Here is a 24101-nt window from a genome sequence, read left to right as displayed (position 1 = left end):
AAAGCATGGAAGACAGGAGATGGAAGTTTGTTACAACTGTCATATGGGGACTTTAGCGTCCAGATTATGGGTACTAGCCTAAAGTCCTCTAAGCTTAATTACCAGCTTAGATTCTGTAGCGCTGCCAACAATCAGGAATTCCAGGGCCTCATATCCTCTGGCCCCCCCAAACCCTTCCCTGGGGACCCCCAAGACCCAGATTCTTTGAGTCTCACCACAAAGGGGAATAAACCATTTCCCTTCCCCCTCCTTTCTTCCTCCCAGCTCTTTACCGCCCTGGGTACACTAAGAGACCCACCCCGAGAGGAATGTTACCTTCCCCCTCCCTTCTTCCCCGGAGAGAGATACAGAGATAAACGCAGAGAGCAGGTTTTCCTTCCCTCCTCCCTTTCCTTTCTCCCACCAATTCCCTGGTGAGTGCAGACTCCCTTCCCTGGAGTCTTACAATAGATAACCAAAAAATCAATTAGATTCTAAAAAAAAAAAAAAGAGGAAAACTTTAATAAAGAAGGAAAAACATAAAAATTGTCTCTGTAATCAAGATGGTAAATATACAGGGTTTTTTAGCTTATAGACAATAGAAAGAGGCTTTCTCCAGCAGAAACACAATTTAAGCTACTTCCAGCAGGTACACATCTGCAAATAAAGAAAAACAAGTTAAAAGACTATAACTGCCTTTGTACTTACTCACTATTCTGAATAGATAAGAGACGGTAGCAGGGAGATTGGCAGAAACCTGGTTGCACCTCTAGTCCCGTCCAGGACCCAGAGAGAACAACCCACAAACCCCAAAACCACAAACAAAGGCTTCCCTCCACCTAGATTTGAAAGTATCTTGTTTCCTGATTGGTCCTCTGGTCAGGTGTTTGGGTCCCTGTTTGTTAACCCTTTACAGGTAAAAGAGACATTAACCCTTAACTATCTGTTTATGACAACAATCTATTACGATGCTCAGAAGTGTTCTATTGTGTATGCCTCTCAAGGACAGAGACACTTAATGACCCATCCAGATTATTATACCTCACCAAAGCCATCAAATTGTGATTGGGATGCTACTGATAATATAGGTAATATATATGGGAAAGTAGTAAGAGTGAGACAATGGCAATGTGCCATAATAGAGGGACCAAATGTATTGGCAGGATCAGATAATTTAATCATATATCCGAATAAGAATTATTTCTGTGCCGTAATAGCATGGAGTAAGGAGAGTTCAAAAACAATACTCATACAGTGGTATAATAAATTTGTTAATTTGACAGAAACTCTATTTCAAATTATAGACCAGCAAGGAAGATCAGTAGAATAGATGTTCAGTGTGAATTACAAGTTGAAATTATATATAAAAATCAGATGAAATTACAGATACCATGGTATGCACATGTGATAGAAGGTGATAAGTGTGAATGAGGAAATTTGGGTCAAGTTTTATTTCATTATTGGTGTGAAGGTACTGTAAATATAACTAGAAGATGAGGAACTGGAAGTTGGAGAATTAATGGTCCTCACTTAAGTTATTTTTTCTCTGTTACATGGATATCTAAACCAGAGTCAACAAGCATTGGTCCCTATGTTGTGAAAGAGGATATCAAGACAGTTGATGATAGAGCCCCCTATTGTCTAAACAAAATAATAAATAGATGTACACCATATGAATATTTCCCATCAAAATCCAGAGGTGCAAAAAGTACACTAACCCATTAGTTGAGGGCTGGAAAAAGTAAATGGAAACTCAACTTCAACTGAGAACTCAAACCAATAGAATGAGAAGAGATTTGATGGGTACAATATCAGGAGGAATGGGTACAGACTTCGGTGTGTTAAACAGCATAGTATCAGAGGGGTAGCCGTGTTAGTCTGGAACTGTAAAAGCAGCAAAGAATCCTGGGGCACCTTATAGACTAACAGACATTTTGGAGCATGAACTTTCGTGGGTGAATACCCACTTCGTCAGATGCATCTGACGAAGTGGGTATTCACCCACGAAAGTTCATGCTCCAAAATGTCTGTTAGTCTATAAGGTGCCCCAGGATTCTTTGCTGCTTTTACAGTTCCAGACTAACACGGCTACCCCTCTGATACTTGAAGTTTAGTCAGGTAATTAATGACTCATCCTGAATTGCAAAGATAATTACAAAAGGCTCAGGAGAATGCACAGAACATTATGATCACTGTCCACCATTTCACTAGAAAATCGAACAAGTAATTGAGCGTATAAGAAGTGATACTAAACATAGATAGTGGGAAGTGTTTTTAGGATGGTCCCCCACAGAAATGGGATTTTTTAATGTAGTTTTACATCCCATTGTGATGCTCTTAGCATTCCAAATTCTAATGATAATTATGCTTATTATCCTGGTATTCTGGATCAAGTGAAAATTCATACAGCCAAAGTACATGCAGATCCCCTACCTGAAAAGGAATTATTATGACATCCCAAGGAGTGTAACCAAAATGAGAATCGAAGGTGATGAGGGATTGTGCCAATGTGAAGATATGATGGCTCAGTTTCTGGCAAAGGAAAGCCTTCAGTCTTCTCTGGATAAGACCCCATGTTCATTGAACTCACTGGATTATGAAAATGCTGGATAGATAGAATCACAGAATATCAGGGTTGGAAGGGACCTCAGGAGGTCATCTAGTCCAACCTTTTGCTCAAAATAGGACAAATCCCCAACTAAATCATCCCAGCCAGGGCTTTGTCAAATCTGACCTTAAAAACCTCTAAAGAAGGAGATTCCATCCCCACGGTAACCCTTTCCAGTGCTTCACTGCCCTCTCAGTGAAAAAGATTTTCCTAATATCCAACCTAAACCTCCCCCACTGCAACCTGGGACCATTACTCCTTGTTCTGTCATCTGCTACTACTGAGAACAGTCTAGAGTCATCCTCTCTGGAACCCCCTTTCAGGTAGTCGAAAGCAGCTACCAAATCTCCCCCCATTCTTCTCTTCTGCAGACTAAATAATCCCAGTTCCCTCAGCCTCTCCTCATAGTCATGTGCTCTACTCCCCTAATCATTTTTGTTGCCCTCTGCTGGACTCTTTCCAATTTTTCCACATCCTTCTTGTAGTGTGGGGCCCAAAACTGGACACAGTACTCCAGATGAGGCCTCACCAATGTCGAATAGAGGAGAAATGATCATGTCCCTCAATCTGCTGGCAATGCCCCTACTTATACAGCCCAAAATGCCATTAGCCTTCTTGGCAATAAGCGCACACCGTCGACTCATATCCAGCTTCTTGTCCACTGCAACCCCTAGGTCCTTTTCTGCAGAACTGCTTCCTAGTCATTTGGTCCCTAGTCTGTAGTAGTGCATGGAGTTCTTCCGTCCTAAGTGCAGGACTCTGAATTTGTCCTTGTTGAACCTCATCAGATTTCTTTTGGCCCAATCCTCTAATTTGTCTAGGTCCCATTGTATGCTATCCCTACCCTCTAGCTTATCTATCACTCCTCCCAGTTTAGTGTCATCTGCAAACTTGCTGAGGGTACAATCCACGCCATCCTCCAGATCATTAGTGAAGATATTGAACAAAATTGGCCCCAGGACCGACCCTTGGGGCACTCCACTTGATACCGGCTGCTAACTAGACATAGAGCTATTAATCTCTACCCACTGAGCCCAATGATCTAGCCAGCTTTCTATCCACCTTATAGTCCATTCATCCAGCCCATACTACTTTAACTTGCTGGCAAGAATACTGTGGGATAAATGACCAGGCAGTTTGAAAGGTCAACCAATCATAAAAGGTCAGAGAACTGACTAAGGAGATGACTGGCAAGCTAGAAGGAGAAGATCAAGAAGCAGCAGCAGCAGAAGACTAGAGAGATCAGAGAAAGAAAGAAAAGATCAGAGATTGGAGAGTGTGAAAGAGTGACAGAGCAGAAGGACCTAAAGATAGGTCAGAGGGATTGAGAAAAGGGAGTGTGTGACATTCCCCTCTGGACCAGTGATCTGCTAGGTCACTCCAATCCTTGACCCTGGGAGCCAGCTTTACCCTGCTCTGCTGTGAAAGCTTACCCTCTGGCATGTAAGCACTCCTTGGATTGTGCAACCAAATGGCACTTGCCAATATCTCTAGTTGCAGACACAACCCTAGGAACCTCCATCAAGAAATGTCTAGACACTGCAAGCTTATATGAGTTCATCAATTTAAACAAAGAAATTGATATGCACCAGCATTGTTATCCCAAGGGGAGTCTCTGACATGCGTTAAACCAAACGCATTGCTTCAGGTAGAACAAACAAACTGATTTATTAACTACAAAGATAGATTTTATGTGATTATAAGTCAAAGCCTTACAAGTTGGATTTGGTCAACTGAAATAAGAGCAAAAACACATTCTAAGCTGATCTTAACACTTTCAATGCCCTTACAAATTTAGATGCTTCTCACCACAGGCTGGCTGGCTGCTCTTCAGCCAAGCTCTCCCCTTTCATTAGCACACTTCAGTAACTTGGTATGGTGTCTGTAGATGTAGACAGGAGAGAGAAAGGAAGGGCATGGCAAAGGTCTCTGCCTTTTATGATGTTCTTTCTACCCTCCTGGCTTTGCTACCCCCCTCTTCAGAGTCAGGTGAGCATTACCTCATTGCAGTCTCAAATTTATCAAAGGAAAGGGGGTGACTCACTTGAGAGTCTAACAGATCCTTTGTTGTTGCCTAGACCAGTGTCCTTTGTTCCTCTGAGTCTGGGCTGGGTTTGTCCCATACATGCCCTGATTAGGTGTGAACTGCCCCTCTGCTCCTGGAGAGTTTTTGCTTGGGCCTGTTTTAAGCCATGAGGACACATTTTCATAACTATATACATGAAAATTACAACCTATAACATCACTATAACAACAATGCTCCATGCATCATGAGCCTTCTGAAGACACCTGACATGACAAACTTTGCACTGGATACCACACAACCATATTATAAGGATGAACATGGGAGTACAGGGATACCCCTGAGGTACAGATTGTCACAGAGTGTAAGTCTGATTTTTGCTTAGATTAAGAAGACCGCTTGTGTGTATGTTTGTCAATAAAGCTGGATGCCAGCTTCTGAGTGAGAACTGCCTCACTCCATCCTGTAAACAGCCAGCCACTGCTTGCAGAATTGTAATTGTTTCATGTTTGTTTAATGCTATATTGTAACACTTTTCTGCATATGCATAGAGTACTTGTACGCTACATTGTAACACATCTAAGGTTACTGTATTATAGGCCTGATGTATTATTATAGGCCTCTCTCTCTGTGGTCTCAGTACCACTAGATGGGACAGAACACCACACCCAGGAGGTCTGTGGGTTACGTACACATACAAAAAATGAGGCTGCCATATAATTTCAAGCTTTGCAGATCCTCCAGTTACTCAGATATAGTGATTGCAAAGAAGGAGCAGTGACTGGGCATCTCTGAGGAAAGGAAACAGACTTCTGACCACAACACAGGTTGACTCCCAAGTGAGGTAATGTTATGGTCACTTTGTTGAGGATCAAAGGATTTGTGATCACTGAACACTGCTGCAAGAAAAGTGGCACAGGCCAGTGCAGATGTATGGAGAGCCAACCAGACTGAGGAATGTCAGGTTTGGTTACAATCACTCAGGCACTGATCCTGCAGAAGGTTGCACACACATTTAATTTATATATGTGAGTAGTTCCATTGACTTAAGGCAATGCATAAGATTTATGTGTCTGCATGATGATGATGGCCTAATATTGTTTTATATAACAGTGTGTAGAGAAGTGGACTCACCCCTGCAGTGCCTCCTGCTGGTGACTTCCAATAACACTGGTCTACAATTTTTGAGAAGTCTGCTTCAGAGATAAAATGCGATATTTATTATGTATTTTGATGTGCTGAATTCAAATGTGACAATTAAAACAACTGATTGGCTACTGTTTCTAAGATATTTAAGTTTTTACATTTTACGTCTATGTATATTGTGTAGATAGTAGAGTTTTAATCATAAATTGTAAACCTAGGTCTTTTCATGTGTTTATGGTTGCTTTACATGATAATATTTCACCTGTCCTGTTTATGTAACACTTTAAAAATCAGCAAAAGGGTTATATAAATAAAATTTATTATGAAACAAAAGGCAAAAAACTATTATGTACATAATTTAGTCCTATTCAGTGTCTACTCAGTGCTTCTTGGCTTGTCTCTTGTATTCATGAAATGGAGCATCTCTTGTCACTGTCCAGCAATAGTCTGCAAGCATTGATGGGCTCCATTTGCCCTGATAGCCTGCTAGGAGATTCCACTGCTGTAGTCCCAACAGCTCTGCCTTACTCTTGGGTAGTTCCAAATCCCTGACAAGGTCATTCAGTTCACCTGGTGTTACGAGGTGTGGTTCAGAGGAGGAGGATGGGAGAAAATGTGGGTCCTGTGACATTGATGATTCAGGACCAGAAGTTTCATCCTCTTCCTCATCTGACTCAAGTGAGAATGATTCTGGTGCATCAGGAACCGGCAGTCCTTCTCCGTGGGGTACTGGGCGTATAGCTGATGGAATGTTTGGATAATGCACAGTCCACTTGTTCTTCTTTGACACACCTTTCCCAACTGGAGGCACCATGCAGAAGTAACAATTGCTGCTATGATCTGTTGGCTCTCTCCAAATCATTGGCACTGCAAAAGGCATAGATTTCCTTTTCCTGTTCAACCACTGGCCAAGATTTGTTGCACAAGTGTTGCAGCATATGTGTGGGGCCCACCTCTTGTCTTGATCTCCAATTTTGCAGCCAAAATAAAGGTGATAGGCTTTCTTAACCATAGTGGTTATACTGCACTTTTGTGATGCAAAAGTCACTTCACCACAAACATAGCAGAAGTTATCTGCACTCTTCACACAAGTACGAGGCATTTCTGCTCACTTTGGCTAAACAGAAATGTGTCCCTTTGCTAAATCAAACACTGACAAATAAGAGAGCAGGACACAGTATGATTTCTAGAGCTGATATAGGGCAATTTGTTCAGCAGAGTGATGTAAGCTTCATTATGATTGCATCATCCATGACTTCTAGGAATAACATGATGCAATTCATATCATGTATGATGCAATACCAGCTTCAGATTGCATCATTCATTGTTTTGCCTAAAAAGCAAGTACTGTCCAAACCCAGTCATAGATTTATTCATAGATCCAGTCAAAGATGCATTTTAGTCATTTCTGGTTTAAATTGAGATCCCTTCCCTTTATAACTCACTTATCCTCCACCATTCTCAAGTCAAGGGTCGTATATACTAACCCAATAACTTATCTTGAAAACTAGAGCCAATCAACAATTTTAAGCATCATTTTCTTTCTCAGTGACCCAGAATTAGTAAAGTTTGACTACATTTATTTCAGAAGCATTTTGGCTGTAGAGCAGTGTAATTAGCTCATTCCAGCTCTGGCACACCCTCTGCAGGCCAGTGATCCACCTGTCCTCTGGCCCCCCTGTCCCTCCCTGGACCCCAGTGCCCCTTTAACTGGAGTGCTGCCACCTAGCAGTACCCCACTAATCTGGGTCCACCCTCCCTGGGGAACCCACAACCCTCTATCCCCACCTCAGTATAAAGCTACTGCCAGTCATTGTCTAGCCCCACACCCTGGGGCAGACGGCAGTATCAGCCTACTCATCATTGGCAAGATTGGGTTTGGACCTGCTGCCTTTGCCTACCCCTGGGCTACCCTCTGCAACCCCCAGTACCTGTTGGCCTTATGGGAGAACACAGCCTGGGGCTTTCCAGGCTGGAGCTCCCCAGCTTCTCTGCCTTTCCCCAGCTCTGCTCCACTCAGGTATCCTGTCTCTAGCTCCCTACAGCCAAGCCCTTCTCCCTCTACAGCCAGAGGGAGACTGTTTGGGCTCCTGGCTCACAGCCTTTTCATACAGGCCAGCTGTGGCCTGATTGGGGAGTGGCCCAGCTGTGGCTGCTACCCCAATCAGCCCAGCTTTTAGAGCTGAAGCCCTCTCCAGGGCCACTTTTTAAATCCCTCAGGGCAGGAGCTGGTAACCACTCTGGTACACTGTGAGATTAAAAATCAAGCAGCCCTAGAGGTAATTGTATTTCAGAGTGTGTAATTCTGAATATTCAAGGCTGAGCCATTTCTTAAAGCATGTTGGAGGTACACAGGGTGACCAGACAGTAAGTGTGAAAAAATCAGGACAGGGGTGCAATTTACTAAATGAAGAGATCTTGAGGATAACAGGGCTGTAAGGAATAGCTAACATGGATTTGTCAAAACAAATCATGCCAAACCAACCTAATTACTTCCCCTGACAGGGTTATTGGCCTAGGGTATGAGGGAAAGCAGTAGGTGTGATATATCTTGATTTTCAGTCAGGCTTTTGACACAGCTCCACTTAACATTCTCACAAGCAAATGACAGAAATATGGTCTACGTGAAATTATAACAAGCAGAGTCAGCCCTAGACCAAATGATGCCCCAGGCAAGGAACATCTTCAGTCCCCCCCACCCCATTTGTTAAACTTTTGAATCCCTTATTTTTTATTGGATCTGTAGCCCATTTCATGACTTAGATGCATGATTTGCATTCATGATTTATCCCTGTCATATCAGACCGATAGGAGACACCCCACCTCTTATATACCTGCAAGGGCATGGCTGACAACATTCTAGGAGGTTTGAGGTAATGTAGTTCTCAGAAAATCTAGAAGGTTCCATGAAATTCTACAAAGGTCCAGAACATTCTAGGAGGACAGTGAAAAATGAATCTACATATGGAATATCTGAAACATTTTACTTCAAACATTCTATTTTCCCTTTTGTTGCTAACAAAAACAGCACCCCAAACCCAGCACCGCCCCCCAGCCCTGCCTCTGCCCCTAAATCCAGCAACAATTTGGGTGCTCAACTGATTTAAAAAGGGTACTCAAAGAATAGTTATCAATGGTTCATTATCAGGCTGGGAGGACATATCTAGTGAAATCCTGCAGGGGTCTAATCTGGGTCTGGTACTAATCAATATTTTCATAATGACTTAGATAATGGAGTGGAGAATATGCTTATAAAATGTGTGGATGACAGGGAACTGGTAGGAGTTCCAAATACTTTGGAGGATAGGATTAGAATTTAAAATTACCATGATTAATTGGAGAATTGGTTTGAAATCAACAAAATGAAATTCAGTAAAGACAAGTGCAAACTATAACAAAGAAAAATTAAATGCACAAATACAACATGGGGAATAACTGGCTAGGCAGTAGTACAGCAGAAAATATATCTAGGGGTTATAATAGATTACAAATTTAATGCATCAACAACATGATACAGTTGCAAAAAAGGTAATATTCTTCTGTGAGGTATTAACCAGCGTGTTGTATATAAAACATTGGAGGTAATTTTTCTGTTTCATCCAGAACTGGTGAAGCTTCAGCTGGAGTATTGTGTCTAGTTTTGCGCAACACACTTTAAGAAAGATGTGGACAAACTGGAGAGTCCAGAGGAGAGCTGCAACAATAATAAAAGCTTTAGGAAAGCTAACCTATGAGGAAAGGTTAAAAAACCAGGCATGTTTAGTCTTGAGAAAAGAAGGCTGAGGAGGGACCTGGTGAGGGCTTGTTATAAAGAGGATGTTGATCAATTGTTCTCCACATCCACCCAAGGTACGACAAGAAGTAATGGGCTAAATCTGCAGCAAGGGAGATTTAAGTTAGGTATTAGGAAAAACTTTCCAACTGTAAGAATAGTTTAACAGATTACCCAGGGAGTTGTGGAGTCCCTGTTATTGGAGATTTTTAAGAGCAGGTTAGACAAACACCTGTCAGGGATGGTCCTGCCTCAGTGCAGTGTGCTGGACTAGACAACCTCTTGAGATCCCTGCCAGCCCTACATTTCTATGGTTCAATGACTTACAGTCCAGAACTACTTGTATAGAAACCTGCCTGCCTGCAGCTAACACAGGTCTTAATCCTGCTTTCTGCTATGTTGATGCATAAAGTGGAGGGAAGAAAGTGTAGTGTGCAGCACGGAAGTATCCTCAGTACAAAAGTATGATGATACCAAAGCCAGTCAATAATCCAGCTCTAATAAGAGCCCGAAGCAGGGGCTGACTGGGAAGGCAATGTGCCTCCCTGATCTTGGAGCTGCTGATATCTAGTTTGGCCCCCCAGGGCAGGTTAGATGCCCTGACTTGTGTCACAGCCACAATGGCCCCCAGGGGCAGTTCTATGTATTTTGCCAGTCAGGCGACTTTCGGCGGCATGCCTGCAGGAGGTCCACTGGTAACACGGATTCGGCAACATGCCTGTGGGAGGTCCGCTGGTAACGCAGATTTGGCGGCATGCCTGCGGAAGGTCCACTGATAACGCGGATTCAGCGGCACGCCTGCGGCAGGTCCGCTGGTCTTTCAGCATACCCGATGCCAAATTGCCGCCGAAGCTGTGGGACCAGCGGACTTCCGGCAGGCATGCCGTCGAAGGCAACCTGAGTGCCGCCCCCCCGGCTTAACGCCCCAGGCATGCACTTGGTGCGCTGGTGCCTGGAGCCACCCCGATGGCCTCTGTGGTTGTTCTAGCAGCTGGGGATAGCCAGGGTGTAGGAAGGCGTTGACTTGCCTCTTCCCTCCCCAGCCTGGCCTGCCTCACAACATGCCCCTGACATGCTTTATACACTGGGCTCCTGTAGGGCTTTTGTAGAGCTGACTATACCAACCTTTTGATTTCAGGGGAGTTTTATGTTGCTTAAGATACTGCACAATGGCTGAATCCGGTACAAGTAGTCTCACTGCTTCCTTGTACTCCCCATTGGTCTGTCTGTATCCATTTGTTGTCTAGTCTTATATTGATGCAATATACATGACAGAGCCTATGTCTGCATAGCTTTGCTGGCCTAGCTGCCTAGTGTAGACGCTGAGTATGCTGGCAGAAGCTCAGCTCCTGCTTAGGCAGATTGAAGGGTGCAGCATCCAGCAATTCTCACTTTTCAAATCTGGCGATATCATTTAGATGCCTAAATAGGAACCAAGTTCCTCTGAAAATATGGCCAGTAATTCTGGTGTTGCTCAAAAATAATGAGAACACTGCCATCTAGCTCTGCAGCAATATTATATCTCCAGTCAAACTCTGCTATGTGCAGAATAAAGGCTTGGTTTGCAAAAAATCACTATACAAACTCCAACTATATTTGTGTTAATTAAAAAATGGTCAAATACCAAATGTGGAAGATGATTTTGACAGATGACTCAAAAGGTCAGAACCATAATGCTAGAGCTGGTTAAGCTATTCTTTATGAAAAATTTATTCTACAAATTTAGGGCCTTATCCTGCCAAGATTTATATTTGTGCCTTCAATTTAAAGGCACTAGTCATGTGTGTAAAGTTACAGGCATGTGTGTTTGCAAGTTGGAGCCATAGCCCTTTTTTCTGTTCAAGAAACAGATTAGTATTTTTGCAAAGGGGCTTGTTTGAAATTGTTTAATTATTTTACTAATATATATTGCATTGTGGATAGTTCAGAAACTGATTGTAGTGTAATATTCAACTGATTATTCAATATTCAGAATTCACTCTTTGAGCTTTATCATTGGCCACCTAAGTCATGTGGTATTGTGCTGGTTACCTTATTGGATGACCTTTAAAACCGGATGTCCACTTCCACCCAAAACAAAGTTCATCTAGTCACAAAACAAATTTTGTTTCTTAATTAAATGAATCTCTGCTGCAAGTCTGAAAATCTTTTCCTGTGATCACTGTTTCAAAGTTAACAAAACTTTGATTATCTGAACATTCACAAACAACTAATCATGAAGAATGAACAAGCTGATTCAAACCCCCGAGTCTAAATCAACCAACTATTCCTGAATCATCCAGCCAGTTCTGCATAATACCTTAGTTTCCAGGAAGAGGTATCACTTCAAAAAGAATGGCTCCCTCCATGCAAAAAGTCTACTGTAGTCAGTGTTTAATGTTTCCTGCAATTCTTGCCACTATAGAAGTAACTGGGAAATTACCCCATGCCACACAGTCAGTTCAGAATCCACCACAGAATGGAGCTCAAGAAAGAAAGGAATCTAAATTCTAAGCTATAGTTGAGGCGTGCTCAGGTGTGTGTGTGTGTGTGTGTGTGTGCGCGCACAAAGGAGCTTTTAATTCTCATCTATCCAGGAGCCAGTCCAGCACTCTGAGTAAATTACAGTAGTTTTAGGGCCATTTATGGAACCAGTTCCAAGGAACACAATTCAATATGAACAGAGGCATTGTCATGCTTGCTACAAAAAGTCCCAGCAGGTGTAAATGTCCCTGCAAACATGTTCATTTCATTGAAGCGTTGCCACAGTTTTATGCAACTGGTTTTTCTACTTTTAAATATGGCTGGGAGGTAGAGGGAAGAATTGTTCTCTTCTACCTTGCTATTTAAAAGCAGGCTTCACTCAACACTTTACAGTCATTGGTGTATTTTTAATTAAGGAACTCGATTATGCTATGCACGGATTCTTTCTTGTTTACCATTTAGCTCAGCCAAGGTGACATAACCCTAATTCCACAAGGAAATTCTTGCTCAGAAATGTTTCTTTTTAAATTAGTTTATAAAAGTTTCCCCGTGCTAAGGCTTCATCTGAGTATCATCGCACTGTGGGTTAGAGCATTGAGCACAGGACAACACGTAAGGAATCCCTGCATTCTAATCTTGTCTCTATTGATGTCCGACTATGTGGCCTAGATCAAGTCACTTATCTTTTCTGTCTTAGTTTCACCATGTGTAGATAGTACAAACTCATTTAGGTCAAAGAGTCGCTGTGAGAATTAGTTAATGCTGTACAGCAAGTAACCATATTAAATATTTTGTTTAGACTTGGCTTTTGATTCACAAATTTAATACTAACAAATATTCACAAGGTACCTTTTCTAAGAAACTGTCATTGAAATGGAACTAAAAGTGTGGTCTGGTCAATATAATACTTGGGATTGCCAAGGCACCTTTTTTGGGCTCTCAAAATGCTTTAGAAAAAATAAATCAAGCTTCACAGCATCCTTTGAGGTTGGTAGTTACTGTTGCCTCATTTTACAGATGGGAAAGTAGACAGACACACAGACACACACAGACACACACACACACACTGCTCTGATGGGGATGGTATCAACACCTACAGAGAGATTCACACACAGAGAAAGATGAAACCTTGTTAAGTGCTCTTGGCTCTTACTGTCATGTGAGTGGTCCCCTTTTCATCAGTGGTTTTGAACTCTTTCCTCCCCATCAGCTTTGGGATGGAGACCCCTCCTATTTCTTTTGGGGAGGCAAGCAATCCCCCAGAAATCACTCCAACGTACAGCTGGTCAGGAATTTTCCAACAAAACAGTTTTTGATCAGAAAATATTGATTAATCTAAACCAGAAACATATTGGTTTCAACAAACTTTCGACAAAACGTAGGCATGGTTCCGTTAGAAACCTGCCTGGTTTCCTGCCAGCTCACCTGGCAGGCTGCAGGAAAGTCCAGGTTTCCAGGGTCTGCAGCTCTAGGGCAGCCCCATCAGGTGACTGCCTCCAAGTCAGGGCCCCAGAGCTTCAAGGCTGTAGAGCCTGGAGTTTGGAAGCACTGGCTTTAGCCATGGCTCTACTCCGAGCTCTGCAGCCGGGAGCCTGGAAACCCTGAGAACCCTGGCTCAATCCAAGGCTTCCAGGAGCACAGCTGGCAGCCTGGGAGAACCAGCTCTAGCTGGGGTTCCCAGGGTTTAGGCTGTCAGTTCCTCTGATTGTTGTCAAGCTGCTTCTGTGCCCCAAGTGTTGATGTTGTGAATCCCCATGTTGGCTAGAGGGTTCTAATCACACCCCAGTCTGGCCCAAAATGTTGAGCATGGGTAATCAAAGCAGTGTATGTGAGTGGCACCCTTGGACTCCATCAGTCTTTTGTGACTCAATCACCTGAATAGCCTTCTCTTTAAAGATTCTTCTCAATATGTGGGTATTAGGCACGAAGGGAGTACAATTTCTGAAAACCAAAAGGGCCACAGGCAATTGCCCAGCCAACTTCTGTTCCAGGCCAGGGGGAAATTCACCCACCCAGTGCTTGGAGGTCAGTTGGAAGCTGGGGGCAAACTCATTTAGCATGTTGGTGGCTTTTTGAGTCATAGAATAAAACTATTTAATTTGTTCATGGGGAGTCTGAGGCCCAACAGTTTCCCTCAGATGCTTAAAAATCTTGAAGATGTGTCCTTTTGGTCCCCTGTTCTTTGCAAACAATTCTCATCTCAAACCTGACAAACTCACTACATCAAATACATTGCTTACAAGATAGTTGTCCATAAAGTGTAACAAGTAAGGTCTCTATTGAAAGCTTGAGACTTATCAATACTCCTAATTATGGTGTGATGTGTGTATGAGTAATATTTAAGGAATAATGTAACTCTGTTGAAGTTTATGCCTGTAGCTGAGGTCTGACTTGAGATGAGTAATTAACACATGGAGGAGGCGTCATTCTTTGTAAGGGTATGGCTACATTTGGAATTTCGGAGCGCTGCCGCGGCAGCGCTTTGAAGTGTGAGTGTAGTCAGAGCAGCAGCGCTGGGAGAGAGCTCTCCCAGTGCTGCATGTAAACCACATCCCTTACGGGTGTAGCATGCAGCGCTGGGAGCCACGCTCCCAGCGCTGCTGCCCTGATTACACTAACGCTTTACAGCGCTGTATCTTGCAGCGCTCAGGGGGGTGTTTTTTCACACCCCAGTTGCAGCGCTGTAAAGTGTGAGTGTAGCCAAGGCCTCTGAAAGGATTAGGGAGGAAAATGAATCTTCGGGCTGAAAATAGGACATCCGTGCTAAATCAGATAAGTAAATAAGTAGGCTAAAAGGACAGAATGTCTGAGTCAGCTAAGATAAGAGGGAGAACACCCAGGGAACTATTGACTATGAACTAGATAACAAGGGACAAAATAAGTTAGAAATACAGAGATGAGATAAAGAGGTCAAAACGTGGACAGCATGTGGACAAAGCATGTAGTACAGGGATTGGTTCCTGATAAGTAACCTAGCCAATCCTAAAATGTATGATACAATGTACAGTGAATGCAATGAGTTGTATAAATGTATATAAGGAGAGTTTCTGTAAAATTTTGGAGCTATGTTGTACCTGCATCCACTCCACCCCTCCGCATTTGAGTCTGATCAACTCAGTGTAGCATTGCTATATCCCAAATAAAGATACCTGAGTGACAAAGTCAGGAATTGAACTCAGCTATAGGAAGCTGAGTAGAAAGAGGTCTCAGAGGGAATCCCAACAATGACCATATAGTCTTAAAGGTTAAAAGCAGTCACCAGAGAGTGATACGACTCAGTGACAACCTGTTCATGCAGGAGGGAGCTGCCACTCTCTCTCTTTAGCCAGAGAGATAATACAAGGCTCAGTTGTTTACCATTGCTCCAACACAAAACAGTCAATGGAAAATCATCAAAGACAAATGCAAACAAACAAACCACTTGGAGGTTAAAAAAAAAAAAAAGGACCATTACAACAGACAGGGGATGGCCCTATCTATGAACAGAGACAAAAGACTATTTCGGTATAACAGAGTGGGGAGAGGCACTCTGGATTCAATCACCGAGAAGACATCTTGTAGAGCAGGTATTTTTCATGCATAATTGGATCCTGGTTCCTATGAAGTCAGCCAGCTCTGCAAAGGATTGAACTTTGGAGGAAAACATACTTTATTAGATAGGAAAGGTAACTATTGAGAAATATAGGCCTTAGTCTGCATTTTATAATTTTGTTTTGTATTGTAACCATTTTGTTCTATCACTTCTGTTGTTTCTAGCAGAATCTCTATTCTTTCTTAAATAAACCTTCATTTGTATCATTGTATCACAAGTGCTCTGTGTTATATAGGAGATGTGGTTTAGGGTAAAACTGCTAAATTGGAATACACTGTTCCTTTGGGAAGAGGATCTGGGATTAGCCAGTGTCAGGGGCTGGATATCACAGGGAAGTGCTTGAATGGCTGAGAGGCTGGTGGTTTTAGGGAGCTAACACCCAGTTACCACAGGCAAGACTCCCCACAAAGTAATTCACAGTCCTGGGTACCCCAAAAACCATCGCATCTGCCCACAGGGAAAGTTTCATCCTAACCTGCGCAGGTAGTGATTGGCTTATTCTCTGAATAATGAGAGTTTTAGAATATCTACTACTCACAAAAAGGGCTTTGCTTCAGACAAAAAACCCTAAATGGAACTCCCACACTCAGGGCTCCAGTCTGCTTCCTACAAACAATAAGAAAAATAAAAATCCCATCATTCCCTCTTCACTACCCGCTAAAAAACAATCCAAGAGTGTTCACGCTTAGTTCTTATTTATGGTATTTCAGGGGACACTAAACCTGTGCCAACACCACTTCTGTAACAGTGTAGCCAGGACGTTGTGAATGTCAAAGTGAGCTTGTGTGTGCCTGAACGCACGCACCCACAGTTGAATCAATGTTAGTAAGAGCATTGCTGTTGGCACAGACAATAGAAACCAATATGCCTAACTCAATTTATCACAAATGCTGAAGCTTTTTAAGTCAGCCAGAAACAATAGAAATAAAATAACAATACCTAATGTCATGGGGACTTTGCATACTGTTCAGTGTTATTTTCTAGTGGCTGACTGATGGGGGCATGAATCAGCTAGAATAAGCCAGAAGACAAAGTGCTGATATTTCATGTTCTCAACAAAGGCAGTTTATGGTGAAATGAAGTCAGCATGCAGACTCATTTCTCCCAACAATTAAGAGTGTGAAAATAAGCAGTTTTTTAATTATAGCTATTGTGTGAGACACTGCTTTCCAGGGGTCTGATCCTGCACCTTTCACTCATCTGCATAGCCCCACTGAAGTTAATAGGACAACATGCATAATTAAGGATTGCTCACCTGACTAAGGATTGTGGGATTTGCCTCCAGGCATGTAAATTATAAAGAACTTTCCCCTGGAAGTTCTCTCTTTTCTAACACATTAGTCTGACACATTGTTAGAACAAAAAGAAATAAACTTCAATACCTTAGCTTGTTTGTTGCACTTTTCTTCAATCTAATTGCCCCTCAAGTCAGCTCTTCAGATTACTGAAAATATAATTTTTCAGTAGGGTCTATTGGTTAATACCGGAGAAGGGAAAACAAAACTCAGTTCTGTATACTTGGCTTGCTGCATCACCTAAAGCAAGTAATTTCACCTCTGGGCCTCTGTGAGTATGTCTACACTGCAATTAGACACCTGCAGCTGGCCTGTGCCAGCTGACTTGGGATCACGGAGCTCTAGCTAAGGAGCTATTTAATGAGGTGTAGACATTCAGGCTTGGGCTGGCGGACAGGGCTCAAGGACCCTGTGAGATGGGAGCTGGGCTGCAGCCTAAGCTGGATCATTTACAGTGCAATTAAACAGCCTCGAGCCCAGCAAGCCCGAGTCAGCTGGCACAGGCCAGCCACAGGTGTCTAATTGAAGTGTAGACATACCCTGTTCCCCTGCCCATACAATAGGAAAGAGTGTTGTGAGGCTTAATTACAGTTTGTAAAGGGCTTTGAGATCCTTGGATGAAAGGCATACTGTATTATATGTGCAAAATATTATTACTATAATCTACAATATCTTTCTAACACAGGGCCAGAATCTGATCTCATTTCAGGGGTGTCAGTCTGGAATAATTCTATTGAATCTGATGGAATTAATTTGAATTTACACCAGTGGAACCAAGCATAGAATATGAAGCATTCTTGGACTGCTGCTTCCCTCTTCTGTTTTTCTCCATTCAGAAACATACTATTGTTTTTATGAGTCAACCATTATTTGGCCAGTAAGCAAGGGAAGACATAATCTCCACAATGGGCCTCCACAACTGAGTAGGGGTCAAAGTCTTGAGATTGCTTTGGCTTTTTCTGCTACAGCCCAATTTTCTGACTAGAAAATGCTTGGTTAGTTTTTAATAAAGTAGCCTTCCAGGTGTTAAAGAGGCCAGCATTTTTCTGGCAGAATGCTATTTGCAACAGAGCTGTGCAAATAACTGATTTTTTTGGTTCATTGGCAGTGCCAAAAATAGAAAAAAATCTGAATTTTTGACTAATTGAAAATTCTGAAAAAAAATCCATTTCAGATTGACAGAAATATTTCATTTGACTCAGAACAAAATGTTTCATTTTGATATCACAATTTTTAACCTTTTTTTTATTCAAAAGCAGGAAATCTGGAAACAAGGGGCTAGATTCAAAAGGAGCCTTAGGTGCCATTCACAAAACTGTGGACTCAGTGAGCCAAAGGGCGAGAGAGTTAGAATTACTATACAGCCTGCTGGTTAGGGCAGCCACTTGGGGGGGGGGGCATGCCCAGTTTCCAGTTCTTGCTTCAATTAATTATTCATACAAACTAGAACAGCTACTACATGGAAAATAGAGAAACACCTACCCCAAGATAGCCAATAACCAGGTGGTTAAGACACTCATCTAGGGAAGAGGGAAAACTTACTTTCAAGTCCCATCATTAGGCTGGGGATTCCGACCTGATTTTCCCACATCCAAGGTAAGCACCTAAGCACTGGACTAGTGAGTATTGTGGGGGGAAGCACAACCTCCTCAGTTTTGTGAATGGCATCTAAATCCTGTTATGAATCTAGCCAGAACGATCAAAATATTTCATTTAAAAATGTTACAATGCATCATTTTGATACTCCTGATTTTATTTCTTTATTTACTGAAACAGTTCCCTAAAATTGCCAGGAATTCTCAAAATGTTTTGGTTGACCTGAATCTGTTTTTCAGTGAAAAAAATGTTTCAGATGAAAAACGTTGTCCAGCTCTAGTTCTGGACACTGTTGTTAAGGGAGCTGACGACTTCTGTTACATACAACTGAGTTATCATGTTGAACTTCCAGCCAGTCTAATCTAATTGATCAGCTATCCAAATCTGGTATATCTAATGCCTCTATCTCTGTGACAGCAAGACTCCTATAACATATTGAATAGCTCCAATTACTCAGTGCTTAATTTGTGTCAGAGCTTGCAGTTCATAGCCCCAGAATCTCTGAACTTCCTGAATCAGTTATGAAAGTAAAAAAAATTGCTTGAGCCCCAGCACCTAATTGCTTTAGCCCTGGCACCTCTTTCATTACAAATTAAACACCGCAATTACTGTGTCCACACTTACAATGTGCCTCTCAATTGTCACTCAATTTTGTACTGGTCCTGTGGTATCTCACTTTCACTGCTCTGAATTATTGACAACAGGAATGTTGAAAATGGGCCCAATTCTCTCCTGCCTTTCCCCTTGTGTAATCATTTACACTTGTCCAAAGTGAATGTAAACTTACCCATCTCAGAAAGCCAGCATTTAACATTCGTTTTGCTCATGGGTGATTGATTTAGTTGGGGATTGGTCCTGCTTTGAGCAGGGGGTTGGACTAGATACCTCTGAGGTCCCTTCCAACCCTGATATTCTATGATTATTCAAAGTGCAAAGCAGTGGAGAATCAGGCCCAAAATGGCTGCAGCCTGACAACCAGCCTTATGCAATTCACAACTAGTATACATAGGGAGATCCTAGACAAGGAACAGCCACTTCTCAGAGGTCAGATAACGTACCTTTAAATGCAAGTTGCAGGAGTGCAGTCTGATAAAAGAGATGTCCTTCTGGTAGCCAGCTACCAGTTTCCAAATATCATGCTCTGTCCAACTTTCTAAAATGTTACATAAGTTATCCATACTTGTAGTCTGAGCCTATCAACCTGGACCATAAAAACTTAAGATGTTTTTTGCACATTTAGCAAACTGACTCTTCATTCTAAGTTCAACAAGAATAAGGCTGGGAAAAATTGCTAGGCAGAGATTCTTGCAATTTCCTCCTTGCTTTAGGACAGATCTGTATTTACTCATCTATAACATACAAGGTCTAACTACATATACACACTGCCGCATTGGCAGGGTTTTGATGGCTTATGAAACACAGAAGACAGCAAGGGCCATTAACGGACTCATAAACTACTTAAAGGGTTACTACCCAATTCCTGTACACTAAAGAAGTAGCATGATTAATGTGGTGATGTAAAATTAATTTATATGGCAGTGCACACTAAAGTCACCTGGAAATCCAGTTTGGAAACCATGACATATTTTATTCTATGAATGACATTTCAGTGAATGTGGACACATTTTAGTCTACAGTTCATTCAAGAAAGTATAAATTGGTTTAACAAAAACATAACTAAAAACTCATGAGAGAGTTGGGGGGAAAAACAACTTTCTTAGTAAAACACAGGTAAAAATGGATTGAAATAATTAAAATTGAAGATCATGGTAAATTGTGTAACTGTAAGTGGTGGTGGTGATGATGATTGATAAAACAGATTACTTAGGGAATGTTTTTACAAGGTGGTGAGCTCTCCTGGAAAGTGTTGAGGACTCTCAATTAGTCAGCCCTAGTTCCTCCATTATCAGACTTTCTTGGAAACTCTCCACAGGCAGCCTCTTAGCACTGATCAGACATCAAGAAGAAAAGTGGGCCAGTACCAAACCACTTAAACATGATAAGGCTTGGCCTATCTTTTCAGGGTCTGGCTCAGATTATATACTTATTCTTATCTGCCACTAGATGGCAAAGGAGAAGAGGGTGATAGTGTCCATGAGAGCAGAGGGAGGAGGCCAGTGCCCATGAGGTGGAGAGGCAGTGGAAGTGGGGAGATCGGTGCCCACCCTATAGAGACAGGGGAAGGTGTCAAGGCCCTAGATGACAGGGGAAAGGGAGGACAAGTCTCATTAGTACAGTGGGGAATTCAGGGAGGATACAGGGCAACGGTTATCAGCGCAAGGACCAGAGTATAGAGAGAAGATCAGGAAACAGGGTCCAGGGGAGAAGCAAAAAACAGTGCTTGGGGTTAGCAGTTAATATTGCTGGGTTGAAAGCTGAGGAGGGGCTTGACAGTGCATGGAAAGATGTTGGGGAGAGTGCGGCTCTTCCATCTGCCATGAAAGAGGAGCACTGAAAACCCCCATTCCTCTGTGTGCATTTTGTGTACAGTTGAGGTAGAATTTTTTGTTCCGAAAAGAGCTGAACACATTTCTAGATAGACTAAAAAAGAATTGAGACATTTTAAAAATATCATGATTTTAAGACAATCTCATAATTTCTGTGTAGTCTATAGATTAATTTATGAACTCCCAAGATCAGCAATACTTTATTTAGAGTGAAACTGTTCAATGCAAAATATTGACTTCACTTTACAGAGTTTTAGGGTTGGGGTTGCCACGTAGCCTGGTAGCTCCAAGACTGTCTAATTTTTAACAGCTTCACAAATGGGATATGTGAAATGTTCATGGGTCCTGAGACAATTTTTTGGGCATGGAGCATACTGCAAAATATCTTTGCCACAGTCTGATCCAGTCCTGCTCCCTGGATGGACACCTGTCTGTTGTGACAGGATCCAACTGCTGAATCCCACGTGCTTCGTAGCTCTCTGTGTCTTGATAATGACTGACCACTGTTCCTCGCTCTGTGCCTTTCAGGTGCTCTCCTGTGTCTGACACTTGTATTGGGCAGTAGGACCCCACAGTCCTGCCACCTAGACCTCAGAACCAATGCCCTTGCCCTTCCGAGACACCATTTGGTTAGACATGTTCATCTGGAGTACACCTGGCTGTGTGAGCTTTGGGCTTCTACTTTAACCCATTCAGGGACAAGATGGCAGTAAAACAAGGAACCACAGGCTTAGCATAGGAATTTTTTAAATACACGCACTTTACTCTTAAAAACCACAAGAGAGCTACAGATCTTAGGAAAACAACTGCTGAATGCAATTCCCTCTGTTTTCACTACCTCTGTGAGTCTTGGGTTGGTCCTGTTCCTGTAGGCCATACAACCCTTCTGGCCTTCTTGGCCTACCCATCCTGCTTCTGGAAATTAAAAAGCTTCTGAGCAGAGAGTGGTTCAAAATCAATGGCCCTGATGGTAGAAAACCTATTACCCCACAGGGGTAGAACCATTTAGTGCTGAAGGCTCTTGATTGGTCTGACACAGCTTCCCAGACAGAATCTGTCCACTAGCTATAAAGTTCCTGTTATAGAATGAATGCACAAAGCCACATTAAAGATTACATTCAAAATGGAAGTTGAAATTCAACACAGCATTCACAAACCTAAACAGAATTCATAAGTTGACAGAGACAAATTGTAATGATCAGCGTAGACAGCCCCTCCACCAATAGATGGTGTAGTATTTTTATTTTAGTGTTAAATTGTTACCTGATTGGGGAAAGTCTTGCCTGTGGTGTGGAATTATTCCAATAAATCCCTGTGATTTCTATAAGGAAGTATTTATAACATTCCCCTGTCATAAACAGATGGTTAAGGGTTAACCATCTGTTTATGACACTCCCATAGTGTCACAATCACCACATTGTGTTGTAGTGCCGTGAAGATTTGTTGTATGGCACTATGACCTTGTGTTGTGCTGAGATTGATGTTTGACACAGCAGGATGATCTCTGTGAATGTTCTGTGTCAAATACTCTGATCTGAAGAGACAATGGCTGAATTTGTCCCTTTGACCGAAACTCACTGAAGTTGATAATTGCTTAGTTACCTAGCACAGAAAATTTCATGGGAAGTTTCACAATCACAAAACACAAATGGGGACACATTAAGTATCAGACATAATCACAAACAAGGATACGCTCTTGCACAGATTCAACATGTGAACCCCAACAATCCCTCCCAGCCTTTCCACAAACCTGCAATAACATAAGAACGGTCGTACCAGGTCAGACCAAAGGTCCATCTAGCCCAGTATCTGTCTATCGACAGTGGCCAATGCCAGGTGCCCCAGAGGGAGTGACGCTAACAGACAATGATCAAGTGATCTCTCTCCTGCCATCCATCTCCATCCTCTGATGAACAGAGGCTAGGGACACCACTCTTTATCCTTCCTGGCTAATAGTCATTTATGGACTTAGCCACTATGAATTTATCCAATTCCCTTTTAAATATTGTTATAGTCCCAGCCTTCACAACCTCCTCAGGTAAGGAATTCCACAAGTTGACTGTGCGCTGTGTGAAGAAGAACTTCCTTTTATTTGTTTTAAACCTGCTGCCTATTAATTTCATTTGGTGACCCCTAGTTCTTGTATTATGGGAAAAAGTAAATAACTTTTCCTTATCCACTTTCTCAACATCACTCATGATTTTATATACCTCTATCATATCCCCCCTTAGTCTCCTCTTTTCCAAGCTGAAGAGACCTAGCCTCTTTAATCTTTCCTCATATGGGATCCTCTCCAAACCCCTAATCATTTTAGTTGCCCTTTTCCGAACCTTTTTAGTGCTAGAATATCTTTTTTGAGGTGAGGAGATCACATCTGTACACAATACTCAAGATGTGGACATACCATGGATTTATATAAGGGCAATAAGATATCCTCTGTCTTATTCTCTAGCCCCTTTTTAATTATTCCTAACATCCTATCTGCTTTTCTGACCACCTCTGCGCATTGCGTGGACATCTTCAGAGAGCTATCCACGATGATGCCAAGATCTTTTTCCTGACTCGTTATACCTAAATTAGCCCCCATCATATTGTATGTATAGTTGGGGTTATTTTTTCCAATGTGCATCACTTTACATTTATCCACATTATATTTCATTTGCCATTTTGTTGCCCAATCACTTAGTTTTATGAGATCTTTTTGAAGTTCTTCACAGTCTGCTTTGGTCTTAACTATCTTGATCAGTTTAGTATTATCTGCAAACTTTGCCACCTCACTGTTTACCCCTTTCTCCAGATCATTTAGGAACAAATTGAATAGGATTGGTCCTAGGATTGACCCCTGGGGAACACCACTAGTTACCCCTCTCCATTCTGAGAATTTACCATTAATTCCTACCCTTTGTTCCCTGTCTTTTAACCAGTTCGCAATTCATGAAAGGACCTTCCCATTTATCCCATGACAGCTTACCTTCCCTTTTATCCCATAACGTTTCAGTACTACATGACTCTGTCACCACACAACGCTATTGCCTCCTGTTGTGACGACATCCGATTGTCCTGTGATGTCACTGCAGCGGTAACACCATGCCTTGCGGTTGTGTTGCAGTGATGTCACAAAGCATTGTGATGTCATGTCAGATGATAACATATGCACGCAGCAGCCCGAGCTCGCCCGCC

The 24101-nt window shown here is 42.2% G+C and overlaps 1 long non-coding RNA gene across 1 annotated transcript; it reads right to left on the bottom strand.

Moving 5' to 3' along the window:
• Positions 1–614: 614 nt before the first annotated feature.
• On the bottom strand, positions 615–23976 carry LOC115652014. The gene is made up of 3 exons (XR_004000512.1): positions 23893–23976; positions 2413–2584; positions 615–636 (listed from the first exon to the last, which is right to left on the bottom strand). It is a non-coding gene; the product is annotated as an uncharacterized LOC115652014 (long non-coding RNA).
• Positions 23977–24101: the final 125 nt, after the last annotated feature.

This window comes from Gopherus evgoodei, chromosome 1 (genome assembly GCF_007399415.2).
Source record: "Gopherus evgoodei ecotype Sinaloan lineage chromosome 1, rGopEvg1_v1.p, whole genome shotgun sequence".
Classification (NCBI taxonomy): Eukaryota; Metazoa; Chordata; order Testudines; family Testudinidae; genus Gopherus; species Gopherus evgoodei.
This window is presented reverse-complemented; position numbering and strand designations above follow the sequence as displayed.